The 12,695-nt window shown below is 41.7% G+C and overlaps 1 long non-coding RNA gene across 1 annotated transcript in view; it reads left to right on the top strand.

The window, feature by feature from the left end:
• The first annotated feature begins 483 nt into the window (after window positions 1–483).
• LOC308669599 overlaps window positions 484–12,695 on the top strand; it is a 76,142-nt gene continuing 63,930 nt past the window's right edge. The window contains exon 1 of the long non-coding RNA XR_014026801.1: window positions 484–817. This is a non-coding gene — a long non-coding RNA (uncharacterized lncRNA). The remainder of the gene's footprint in view (window positions 818–12,695) is intronic.

Below are 12,695 nucleotides of genomic sequence, written 5' to 3'. Positions count from 1 at the left end.
CTTTTTACTTAGTTGGAATAGCTTCCTATCAGTATTGCTAATATGTAATGACTAGCTGGACATTTGAAAATGTCTGCATTAAAGCAATTTAAGAACAAAAAATCTATACAAGTTTGAGAAAGATACCGAAGACGTGAGCCCTTTCTCTGGATTTAAATTAATAAAAAGTAAGGAGTTAATAAACTTTGCTATACCTCCACGAACTTAAAATAACAAGAAACTACCTCTGTCCAACTAATCATCCCTTTCACAGAATGACACCCTTAGACGACATCCGAATTGGTCATCGACCAAACACATTATTGCCAGATGCCGCCTCCTTTTGCATTCGTTCCTCCAGCCACTAAGATTTTTCCGAAAACCTTTCCATTCACTTCCAAAGTGCCGGGGAAACCAGCCTCCCTCGATCGGAGGGATCCACTTCTCCGAGTTTTCTGAACTCCCGGAGAAACGGCACCCTCCGGCAATTGGCTTGTGTGGCCTGCTGCAGCCAATGAGATGCGAGAAAATCTTTTGTCTTTGTAGTGGGCACCCGACGCTGGAGTCCCATTAGCAGGGAGACTCGCAGATCTTCAGACTGGTTCTTGCAGGGGCCGAGGTCTCGGCAGACCGTTGTCCTGCTTCTCCAGGGTGCCTTAGGTGAAATCTGCTCCCTTTCGCGTTTACTATGCTGATCTCCGGCTTGCACTGATTTTCCCAGGAAGTCTTGAGAGTCGAGCCGGAGTTCTGAGCACAGCGGATTCCTCTCCAATGTTGCTTCTTCGCCCCTCGTAGGAATACCTGGGCTGCTGCGTCGCCGGAGCTCTTACCTTAGGCAGTGAGTCGCTAAGCTTTCTTTTGCGTAGCGGGGAGGAGAAAGCAGGGAGGGGAAGTTGTTCTTTAGCGGTGTGAGCCTTCTCACTTAGAATAAAGAGTTGGAAGGGACCTTGTAGGTCATCTAGTTCAACCCCCTTTTCTGAGGGGAAAGGGAGCCTGCCGCTAGGATGGCTCAGAGCCCTCTCCACAATATCTCCTGTCACTTCCCGCAGACCGAAGAGATTAACCGAGCGCAGGGGAATTACAAAGCCAAGCCTGCTGCCGTTTTCTGCTTCGGAAAGTAGCGGTTGCAGCGCTGATTTGCAAAATAGCGTCTTGACCCTGAAATGTGGAGGCTGCCGTCCTAAACGCATTTACCTGGTTGTAAGCTCTGGTAGCGGGATGCAACCATAACCTTGAGTATTAAACACATAGAGAATTGCTCAGAGAAGTAAATCCCGCTATATCGAATGAGGCTACTCCATCTCGTGCTGCTCCATCGTTCTTAGCATTATATTTTTTAATGACTATCATCTGGTCTGAATGGAGAAGTATGAAATACGGGACGGAAGGGTAATGGGTAGTTTAATTAATTAATGAAGTTTAATTGTTGCGGAACATCAAGAATGAGCCTTCCTCTGTCTAAGAGCCAAAGTTCAGAATCTGCAAGGCAATTAAATAAGTTTATTTGCTATGCTTATAGTTCTTATGGGGATCTTTTGTGTGTGGGGGGTGTCTCTGTCTTTAAGAGCCTCTGTTATGTGGGAGGGACCTCTGTTTAATTTGCTGAGTGGGGCTTTGGGTTTCTGCCCTTATGGCTGCAGAAGCTGGGCTGGGCTATGCTATGCTCCTGTACCCAATGTGAGAGAAGTTTAAAGGATGTATTTCTTGGTACACATGGGTCTGGTTTGTAGCCAAAATGAGAAACAAATATAAGCAACACCTTTATTTTCCTTCAATACGCCCAATATTCGCTCTGACCTTGGAGAACTCTGGAGAGAGTTCTGAAAAACTAGCCAAAACTATTGAGCCCATTATGCAGACTGCAAGTTCCAGTTAGTTGTAACCAACTTAAGCCAAATCCAAAAAATGGACTTCTGATTGCAGTATTACTATGCTGACTACACAACCAGCTGCTGTTCCTTACCAACACATGGACATACACTCTGTCAGAAGAAATGCAAGCATCTAGAATGGAATATAGCATTAGGAATTTACAAAGCTATTTATTACATTGTGGTCAGGCCCTTTTATAATTAAAAATTCTTCACACTAGAAGCTATATTTATCTTTTAGGTCCGTAGCAAGCTGCTATACTATAATCAAAGGATGAAATATTTAAAAACCACAAACCTAGTGGCGGTCTCTGGAGAATATCTGGCTTTATTATTTTTTTACTCCTAGCAAGGAAAGCTCCATCTGTCTTTCTAGCAGTCCTTGACTATAGATTGGTGTGAGTTTTGGCATGTCCAGATGTGTGAGCTCAGCTATTGTCTGCCACTTGGGTGACGATTGCCTTTCTCCCCCCCCCAGTATGCTTTCCATATTACCTTCACTCAAGCATCAATGTTTCAAATACTTTCCAGCATTATTTTGTGCAACAGTCTGCCCTATTAGAGAGGGCAGTACTTTGGGTGGTTCCCTAACTCTGTTTTTAGCATCTTCTAAGACTGAGCCTTCTCTCCCCCCCATCCCAATTATGATAATTATTTTCTTGAACAGCTATAAACCTTGCCACAGGGATCTAAACCATTAGAATAGCCATATCTCTTGGATGCCTGGGGGATGAGGGAATGATTTTTCTATTCAGGCTGTCATCAGTTTCTAGTAGAAGTTTCAGTTTGAATCCTATCTGGCTTTGATCCTCCAGATGTTGAAAATAAAATTCCTCTCCTCCATTTGATATTTTTTAAATGCCATCAACTAGAAGCTGAAACAAAGATTGTACAAGTTGTCATTAAAAAGTGGAATTTAAAGACTACCACATACATATTTCATGCATTAAAATTAAAAATGTGTAAGGCAAATAGATATTATATTTGGTTTACATCTTGAGTTGTAGTTGAGAAGACTACAACTGGAGACTGTCTTCCTCCACCTCCATTCCATGTTGTAACTTTACGTCTAACTAGGTATTCAGAATAATAGTATTCTGCTGAAAGATTTGAAAACAATTTACATAGAAGAGCATTGCTAGTATCTATGTGGTTTGAATTGCTTGCTGAACAAGCTTTTGCAGATGCCTAATTTAAACTGGTCTCAGAACAGAGATTTCTCTATTTATCATTAAACACTGAATTGAAAGCTTAAAGCAATTACAGCTTGGTCATTTAAATGTGCCCTTGGAAGGAAGACCCACTATGTTAAAAGGCTCCTTGCCTCTGTAATCCTAAAACTGCATACTGTGCATCAGTACTAGAAATCAGTTTCATTGAATACATAAATATTACATCAAAATGAGCTTTGCATAAGATCCCATTGCAATCACATTTGTACTTCATCTGTTTTTCTTTGTATTAAGGTATATTATGTTCACTCAGTGTTAGCTACCTGGATAAATTTTAACTTCAGCTTGGGGGCTGTGAAGGGAAAATTTTACAGGGTTAATAGCTGAGCTATTAAGATTGGAGTCAGATGTGACTAAGAGTTACAGAAGAGCTACAGTTTCACTAACATCTTGTGGCAAAATATCTTGTGGTTATTCTAGGGTGGAATTTTGAATTGTGATCTTCACACTGGAATAAGATTCACTACCATCGAAAAATATACTTATATTTTCATAATGTGAAAAATCACATTAGTGTTCTGATTAAAGTAGAGTGGGTTTTCTTTCTTTTTTTAGCAAAGTTTAAGTTGCTGCACTCATTTAATGGTCTTAACATTAGTTCTTTACTGTGGATAATCAAAAAAACAATAGTTGTCAAACAATGAGATATTTGACCTTTTTGCTAAAATTGTTTAGGAGTAAATAACTATGTGAAATAAAAGCTTTTTACTTCATTATGTGTTTGGTCTGTCTCCCCCTGTTGTCTTATAATATACATTAGTTTATGTTGCTTCAGTATATTAGAAGTTCTTTGTCTTGCTCAGAATTATTCTAAAAACATTGGGACGCCATCAGATGTTACTTCTGTTTAATATGAGTACTATGTCATCACTTGGTAGCAGACGGTTCCTCAAGAACTGTTAAAATATATAGTGGATGCAACTATCCATAGTGAAAGTCTTGTTCAGTAATTGATAAAAAGTATATTTTGCAATTGATGAAACAATAAATCTGTGCTGAAGCTTTTAAATAGGCAAGGTCTATATTCAAAAGCCATGTATTATAAACTCTTGTTATAGAACTTGTATATTCATTAAAAGTTTTCCATGCTAGCTTCTCTGAAGAATTTCCACAATATACAATATATTCTCTCATGAAGATAGTGAGAGAGATGCATGGATCAATAAAATGTTCTACCTTCAAGAACTCAGCAAAAGCAAATTATTACTATGCTTGCTATCATATATTTCTTTTGGAGTGGTGTCTGTCTCTCTTCCCCTCCCTTCCCCAGTTGGTATAAGTTAGTACCAACTAAAATGGTGGGAAGAGCTAGTTAGGTCATTTTTAAATGTTCTTGATTATTAGCAGAAATCTCTACTTTGTTGGAAATGATGTATTTCTAATAATACCTTTAATTTATGTCTTGAATTGAAGTTCGTATCTCACCTTTATTTTTATTAGTGATGTATATAAAAATGTGTCTCATTGTGAATATGTCTAATTCATGTTATCCTATTGTTCTATAAGCTGAAATGTTATATTGCTATTTGTCCATGAACTTCAAAAACAGTACATCTGCAAGAACAGTTCTTGCTACAGTTGTTTTCAATGTACTTTTTTAATGTGAGCTGTTGATCCTTTGCTTCACAATTGTGGTCTTTGACTTTAGATCAGACATGTCAAACTCACTACATCACATGACGTCGCGCAACGTATCAGGACTGTTTTGCCATTGCCAGTGATGGGGTGGGCATGGCTTCTGTGTGACATGTCCAGCCTGTGGGCCGGCAGTTTGACACCCCTGCTTTAGTTCATCTGCCAATAATAATATTTGAATGTCAAAGCAGCCATACTCCAAATAATTATAATAATACAATTCTAAGAGCGTTCTAAAAATGTAACTATGATTGTATGCAGTTAAATTAAAAAAATAGATTTTTGTTGTTCTTTCCCCCTTCTTTTTGGAACCAGCTATTCATTTAGCACTGATTTTTTTTTGATCTCACAAAAATGGCAATTTTAATAAGATTATTGTTAGTAATTTGTAATGGTTATAAATAATAACTGCCTGTATCATCAGAACACTTAATATGACAAATAGTTGGACGATGATAACCATCATTGCACCCAGTATAGAAGGAGTGGAAGATCAATAATGTCCTCTTAAGATTGGACAGGACACAGATTTAATCCCTATTATGTGGAATAGGTCTGAAATTTTCTAAGTAAAATAGCTTTAGCAAAAAATGTGAGGAAATACTATATGGCTAGTTCAGGAACCTAGCTGAATATTAAATCCCTTTCTATATCTGTTACCCTTCAAGTTAGCCCAGGCAAGACAAGACAAGAAGCATAATAATGAATTGTTGTTGTTGTTAGTTGCGAAGTCGTGTCCGACCCATCGCGACCCTATGGACAACGTTCCTCCAGGCCTTCCTGTCCTCTACCATCTTCTGGAGTCCATTTAAGCTCACGCCTACTGCTTCAGTGACTCCATCCAGCCACCTCATTCTCTCTCGTCCCCTTCTTCTATTGCCCTCAATCTTTCCCAGCATTAGGCTCTTTTCCAGTGAGTCCTTCCTTCTCATTAGGTGGCCAAAGTATTTGAGTTTTAGCTTCAGGTTCTGGCCTTCTAAAGAGCAGTCAGGGTTGATCTCCTCTAGGACTGACCGGTTTGATCGCCTTGCAGTCCAAGGGACTCGCAGGAGTCTTCTCCAGCACCATAGTTCAAAGGCTTCAATTCTTTGGCGCTCAGCCTTTCTTATGGTCCAACTTTCACTGCCATACATTGCAACTGGGAAGACCATAGCCTTGACTATACGCACTTTTGTTGACAGGGTGATGTCTCTGCTTTTTAGTGTGCTGTCTAGATTTGCCATGGCTTTCCTCCCAAGGAACAAGCGTCTTTTAATTTCTTGGCTACAATCCCCATCTGCAGTGATCTTGGAGCCCAGGAAAATAAAATCTGTCACTACCTCCATTTCTTCCCCATCTATTTGCCAGGAATTGAGAGGGCCAGATGCCATGATCTTGGTTTTCTTAATGTTTAGTTTCAACCCAAGTTTTGCACTCTCCTTCTTCACTCGCAACAAGAGGCTCTTTAGTTCCTCTTCACTTTCTGCCATTAGAGTGGTATCATATTAATTCCAACTTTTGATTCATCTAGCCCTGCCTTTCTCATGATGTGCTCTGCATATAAGTTAAATAGGCAAGGCGACAGTATACAGCCTTGCCGGACTCCTTTCCCAATTTTGAACCAATCAGTGGTTCCGTGTCCAGTTCTCACTGTTGCTTCTTGGTTTATATAGGTTTCTTAAGAGACAAATAAGATGGTCTGGTACGCCCATCTCTTTAAGGACTTGCCACAGTTTGTTATGATCCACACAATCAAAGGCTTAAGCATAGTCAATGAAGCAGAAGTAGATGTTTTTCTGGAACTCTCTAGCTTTCTCCATGATCCAGCGTATGTTAGCAATTTGATCTCTAGTTCCTCTGCCTCTTCGAAATCCTGCCTGTACTTCTGGTAGTTCTCGATCCACATACTGCTGGAGTCTAGCTTGTAGAATTTTAAGCATAACTTTACTAGCATGTGAAATGAGTGCAATGGTGCGATAGTTTGAACATTCTTTGGCACTGCCTTTCGTTGGAATTGGAATGTAAACTGATCTTTTCCAATCCTGTGTCCACTGTTGAGTTTTCCAAATTTGCTGGCAAATTGAGTGTAGCACTTTTACAGCATTATGTTTTAAGATTTTGAATAACTCAGCGGGAAGACTGTCACCTCCACTAGCTTTGTTGTTTCTCAGCTTTTCTAAGGCCCACTTCACTTCACATTGTAGGATGTCTGGTTCGAGGTCAGTGACCACCTCATTGTGATTATCAGGGACGTTAAGCTCATTCTTGTATAGATTTTCTGTGTAATTTTGCCACGTCTTCTTAATCTCTTCTGCCTCTGTTAGGTCCCTGCCATTTTGGTCCTTTATCATGCCCATTTTTGCATGAAACGTTCCTTTCATCTCTCCAATTTTCTTGAAAAGATCTCTGGTCCTCCCTATTCTATTGTTTTCTTCTATTTCTTTGCATTGTTCATTTAAGAAGGCATTCTTATCTCTTCTAGCTATTCTTTGGAATTCTGCATTTAATTGGGCATATCTTTCTTTTTCTCCCTTGCCTTTCGCTTCCCTCCTTTCCTCAGCTATTTGCAAAGCTTCCTCAGACAGCCATTTTGCTTTCTTGCATTTCTTTTTCTTTGGGATGATTTTGGTTGCTACCTGTTGTACAATGTTGCGAACCTCTGTCCATTGTTCTTCAGGCACTCTATCTATCAGATCTAATTCCTTAAATCTATTTCTCACCTCTACTGTATATTCAACAGGGATATGATTTAATTCATACCTGAGTGGCCTAGTGCTTTTCCCTACTTTCTTTAATTTAAGCCTAAACTTTGCAACAAGAAGCTCATGGTCTGAGCCACAGTCAGCTCCTGGTCTTGTTTTTACTGACTGTATAGAGCTTCTCCATCTTTGGCTGCAGAGCATATAGTCAATCTGATTTCTGTGTTGACCGTCTGGTGATGTCCATGTGTAGAGCCGTCTCTTGGGTTGTTGGAAAAGAGTGTTTGCTATGATCATCGTATTCTCTTGACAAAATTCTATCAGCCTGTGCCCTGCTTCATTTTGTACTCCAAGGCCAAACTTGCCTGTTATTCCGGTTATCTTTTGGCTTCCTACTTTAGCATTCCAATCCCCCATGATGATAAGGACATCATTTTTTGGTGTTAGTTCTATAAGGTGCTGTAGAGCTTCATAGAACTGGTCAATTTCATCCACTTCAGCACTGGTGGTTGGGGCATAGACTTGGACTACTGTGATATTGAATGGTTTGCCTTGGTTTCGAACTGAGATCATTCTGTCATTTTGAGGATTGTATCCCAGTATCGCTTTTCCTACTCTTTTATTGACTATGAAGGCTACTCCATTCTTCTGAGGGATTCTTGCCTGCAGTAGTATACCTGATGGTCATCTGAATTAAATTCACCCATTCCTGTCCATTTTAGTTCGCTGATACCTAAGATGTCGATGTTTAGTCTTGTCATCTCTTGTTTGACCACGTCCAGCTTTCCTTGATTCATGGATCTTACATTCCAGGTTCCTATGGAGAAAAAATCTTTACAGCATTGGACTTTCCTTTCACCACCAGACACATCCACAGCTGAGCGTCCTTTCGGCTTTGGCCCAGTCGCTTCATTCTTTCTGGCGCTACTGGTACTAGCCCTCTGCTCTTCCCCAGTAGCATATTGGATGCCTTCCAACCTGAGGGGCTCATCTTCCAGCATCATATCGTTTTGCCTTTTGGTACTGTCCATAGGGTTTTCATGGCAAAGATACTGGAGTGGTTTGCCATTTCCTTCTCCAGTGGATCACGTTTTGTCAGAACTCTCTGCTATGACCTTTCCGTCTTGGGTGGCCCTGCACAGCATAGCTCATAGCTTCATTGAATTACGCAAGCCCCTTCGCCACGACAAGGCAGTAATCCATGAAGGGGTAATAATGAATACTAACTCTATATTACTTTAAGATTACACTAATAGTATCCAGCAAGTCTGAAAGTACCCCTCTCACTTCTCACTTTCACTCTCCTGAAAACTAGGTAGGGTTCCTTCTGAGACACTTTATCCCCAGGTGGATTTGATTTAAATCACAAGTAAATAATTTTTAAAGAGCAACTGTTTTCTCTGTCTCACAGTGGCTCCTCCTCTGACCCGCTGTTGACTCACCAACAGTCCCATTCACTTTAATGGGATAGCTGGTGATGTGGCAGTGATGTAACAAGGTGAGGGATGTGGAGGGCAGCAGGTGAGTGGATGCCCACTAACAGGCACTGCCATGATGGATCTGAAACGACACGTGCTCTTTAAATGCAAGGACTCATTCTTGCTGGTAGTTAGAATCTTTAATATTATTATTTGCAAAAAAAATGAAGGTTTCCTATTTACAATAATAACCTGTCAGTTTAGTAAAACAGAGATATTAGAAGCCATCTTAGGTTAATAGGTTAATCACACATACCGTGTTTCCCTGCAAATTAAATCTACCCTGAAAATAAGACTTGCCCTGTTTTTTGGTGGGTGGGTGGGTCTAATATAAGCACTACCCACAAAATAAGCCCTACTTACGACCCTGTCCACTCTGTCCCACCTTGCTGCCACAATGGGGCAGGAGAGTGCATGTTGCGCCGCTGCCACCACAATGAGGCAAGCAGGTGGAGGGGATGGAGCTACCCCACATGCCCCCCACCCGCTTACTTCAGCCCCCACTCCCAGCCAGGCCATTCCTTGCTCGGCAACCTTCCCTTTCACTCCCCTCCACAGCTGGACTACCATACCACAGAGGATAGGCAGAATAGGCCCAGTCCCCCTCTGCTATTTCAGAGCTAGGGGGAATGACAGCGAAAGGCTTCGCTGCCACTGTTTGCCACTGGAGGGGCTTTCTTTGTGCTTCACCCCATAGGTTATCTGCCTGGCGGCAGCCGCCACCTCCTACTTCACCAACTCAGGGGGGGGGGGAAAGATCTCGTGAGAAGTTGGAAGGTCTGACTGAACATTTTTTATTCCCAGGACAGAAACATGCCAGAGCTGGAAAGCTGGTTAGTGAAGAAATGCTTTCGGAAAGAGAGAAGAGCTGGGTGGTGGTGCACCAAATTGTACAGCAACGCCAGGAGAAAAAGCGGCAGGAAATGGGGCTGCTGTTTCCAGAACAGAAAAGGGAGATGTGGGGTGATGCAGGGTGGCAAGCAAGCGCTCTTCTGTGCTCTGCATTGCTGCACAGAGCTGCTTCCCTCCCCATTCTCTGTTCTCTCCAGTGGCAGAGCCAGAGGGCTGGTGGAAGAAGGTGGCAGGGGAGGCTTGTGCTGCCCGGTCATGGCGCAAGCCATGGGAGAGTTGGAGGAGAAGTTGGCGGCTATCTCTGGGCAGATGATCTGTTGGGCGAAGCATGAAGAAAGCCCCTCCAGTGGTGCGCAGCGGTAGTGGAGCCTTTTGTCATCACTCCCCCTGACTCCAAAATGGCAAAGGGGGACCGGGCCTATCATGCCCATCCTCTGTAGCATGGCAGTCCAGCTCAGGAGGGGAGTGAAAGGGAAGGTCACCAAGCAAGGAATGGCCTAGCTGGTGGCGCTGTGAAGTAAGCAGGTGTGGGATGTGTGGGGCAGCTCCCCCCCCCGCCTTACCTTGTGGCAGCAATGTGATGTGCCACATGGCCTCCCACCATGAGTGGCTGAAGAAGCAGTGGGCCAACAGCCACACAGTCGCCTGCTGGATAGGGCTGTTGGTGCCACCACTGCAAGGCGAGGCAGGTGTCACAAAAAATATAAGACATCCCCCCAAAATAAGACCTAATGCCTCTTTTGGAGGCAAAAATAATATAAGACCAGGTCTTACTTTCAGGGAAACACAATAGTTGGAGAACTACTCAAATTCTTTTATTTAATTAAAACACTTAGAGCCTGGTACAGATGCATTTTTCTTCAAACAATCATACAGTTTGTAGTGTACATAGATTTGCAAAACAATGGGATAAAAGAATATTCCTGAACTTTGTTTTATGATTTATCTCATAGTTACTGTGAAATTGTGTGACTGCATCAATGCAGTGCATGTTATCTCAGTTTGCAAAACTCGGATTCATTGAATGAGTTTACCAAAAATGTGAATATTTCAAAATATACAACCTCATGCTACATAACTAAGCTCCATTTCATGCTGAATAAACTAAATTATTAATGTATCTTAAATAGAAAACTATATTTAGATTTTTACTCCAAAAGCATTTTATTAAAATAAATTTGATAAAAATAAAAAAAATCCAATTTAAATAAAAAAATCTTTTATTTTTTTAAAAAAATTGATTATTATCCACCATGCTCTATCCACTCTTCTTTCTTTGGATTCAAATTTTGTTTATGAAACATTTGGTTGTGGCTCTTTTTCCTATCCCAAGGTCATTCTGACATACCATTATAGTATCATCTACTTTAAGAGGCTGCCAGTCCAGAAAGTTTTGGAATATCTGTCTTGACAGGCCATAGTGTGTGAGTTGAAATGCACTTTCAATTTGTGATTTTGTGTGTTAATTGAATTTTAAAAATTCTATAACTTTATTGTCCTGATGCTCAGGCTTTTATACAGAGAGATTAAAATGCTGAACAGATGCAAAAGGAAAACTGTACTCAATCTTAATTTGCCTTTGTTTTGGATGCTTTCAACAGATTGAATTCTAAACCATGGTCAGTACAAAATATTCTTTTTGATGCATTGTTAGCCATTTTGTTTTTTGTTTTGCCTTCAACTCAGTGTTGACTCCTGGTGACTGAACAATTCCTTGCAGTTTTCTTTACCTAGATAAAAATAGGTTGGTCCAAGGATCCATAGCAGACTGTGCAAATCCAAGAGGCAAGGAAGAGAAGTACTGAGTGAAACAGAAGATGCACTTTTCAGTAATTCAGCTTTTGGCTGTCTGAGAATTGGGGAGTTGGGATATCGTCCCACAATAGAAAGCATAGATAGGGCATAGTCCCCTATTTTTTCCAAAGATTACATATATCTTAAAACATGGATTTTCAACTGGTGGTATGCGTACCACCAGTGGTAAATTGGCACCTGGCAGGTGGCACATGACCATCCTAGAGAAGTGGTACCAGGGGAGGGGAATGAGCTGAAGCGTTGGCAGCACCACACAAGCCTGAGAGAGAGACGGCTGGAGCTGCAGGACTGTCAGGGCTCAGCAGAAGCACCAGGATCAGTGCCAGGGTCCAGCTGATCAGCGCTTCTGGGAGGCTCAGCAGAAGTGCCAGGATAAATGCTGGGCTCCAGCTGATCGGCGCTTCTGCAGGGCTGTCAGGGCTCAGAAGAAGCACCAGGATCAGCTGGAGCCCACTGCTGATCCTGGTGCTTCTGCTGAGTCCTGCAGCAGCACCAATCAGCTTGAACCCAGCGCTGATCCTGGCACTTCTGCTGAGCCCTGCAGAAGTGCCGATCAGCTGTCAGGGCTCAGCAGAACCGCCAGGATCAAGGAAGGAAGGAAGGAAGGAGATGGGAATGAGAAGAGGGAGGGAGGGAGGGAGGGAGGGGAAAAAGGAAAGAAGGAACCACCCCCCCCCACGGTAACCACAATGCTAATGCAGCCCTCAGTGAAATTGAGTTTGACACTCCTGATATAAAAGGTTGTTAAGTGAATCTGGTTTCCCCATTGACTTTGCTTGTGAAAAGGTTGCAAAATGGGATCATATGACCTTGAGACACTGCAGCCATTATAAATATGAATCAGTTGCCAAGCATCTGAATGTAAATCACATGACCTTGGGAATGCTGAAACGGTCATAAGTGTGAAAAATGGTCATAAGTCACTTTTCAGTGCCGTTGTAACTTTGAACAGTCACTAAGCGAACTGTTGTATGTTGAGGACTACCTATACTTTATCACTTTTTTTCTTTTTTCTTTCTTTTTTTGGTCATCAAGTTTTTGACCCTTGCTAGGCGACTGGTGGTACTCAGATATTGACATATCCTAAAAGTGGTACAATGGGTGAAAAGGTTGAAAAGGCCTGTCTTAAAACATGGATATGCTGTCTGCAGTAAT

Source organism: Vipera berus, assembly GCF_964194415.1.
Source record: "Vipera berus genome assembly, chromosome: 6".
Taxonomy (NCBI): Eukaryota; Metazoa; Chordata; class Lepidosauria; order Squamata; family Viperidae; genus Vipera; species Vipera berus.
Note: the sequence above shows the minus strand (reverse complement) of the source record. Positions and strands in the feature narration are given on the sequence as shown.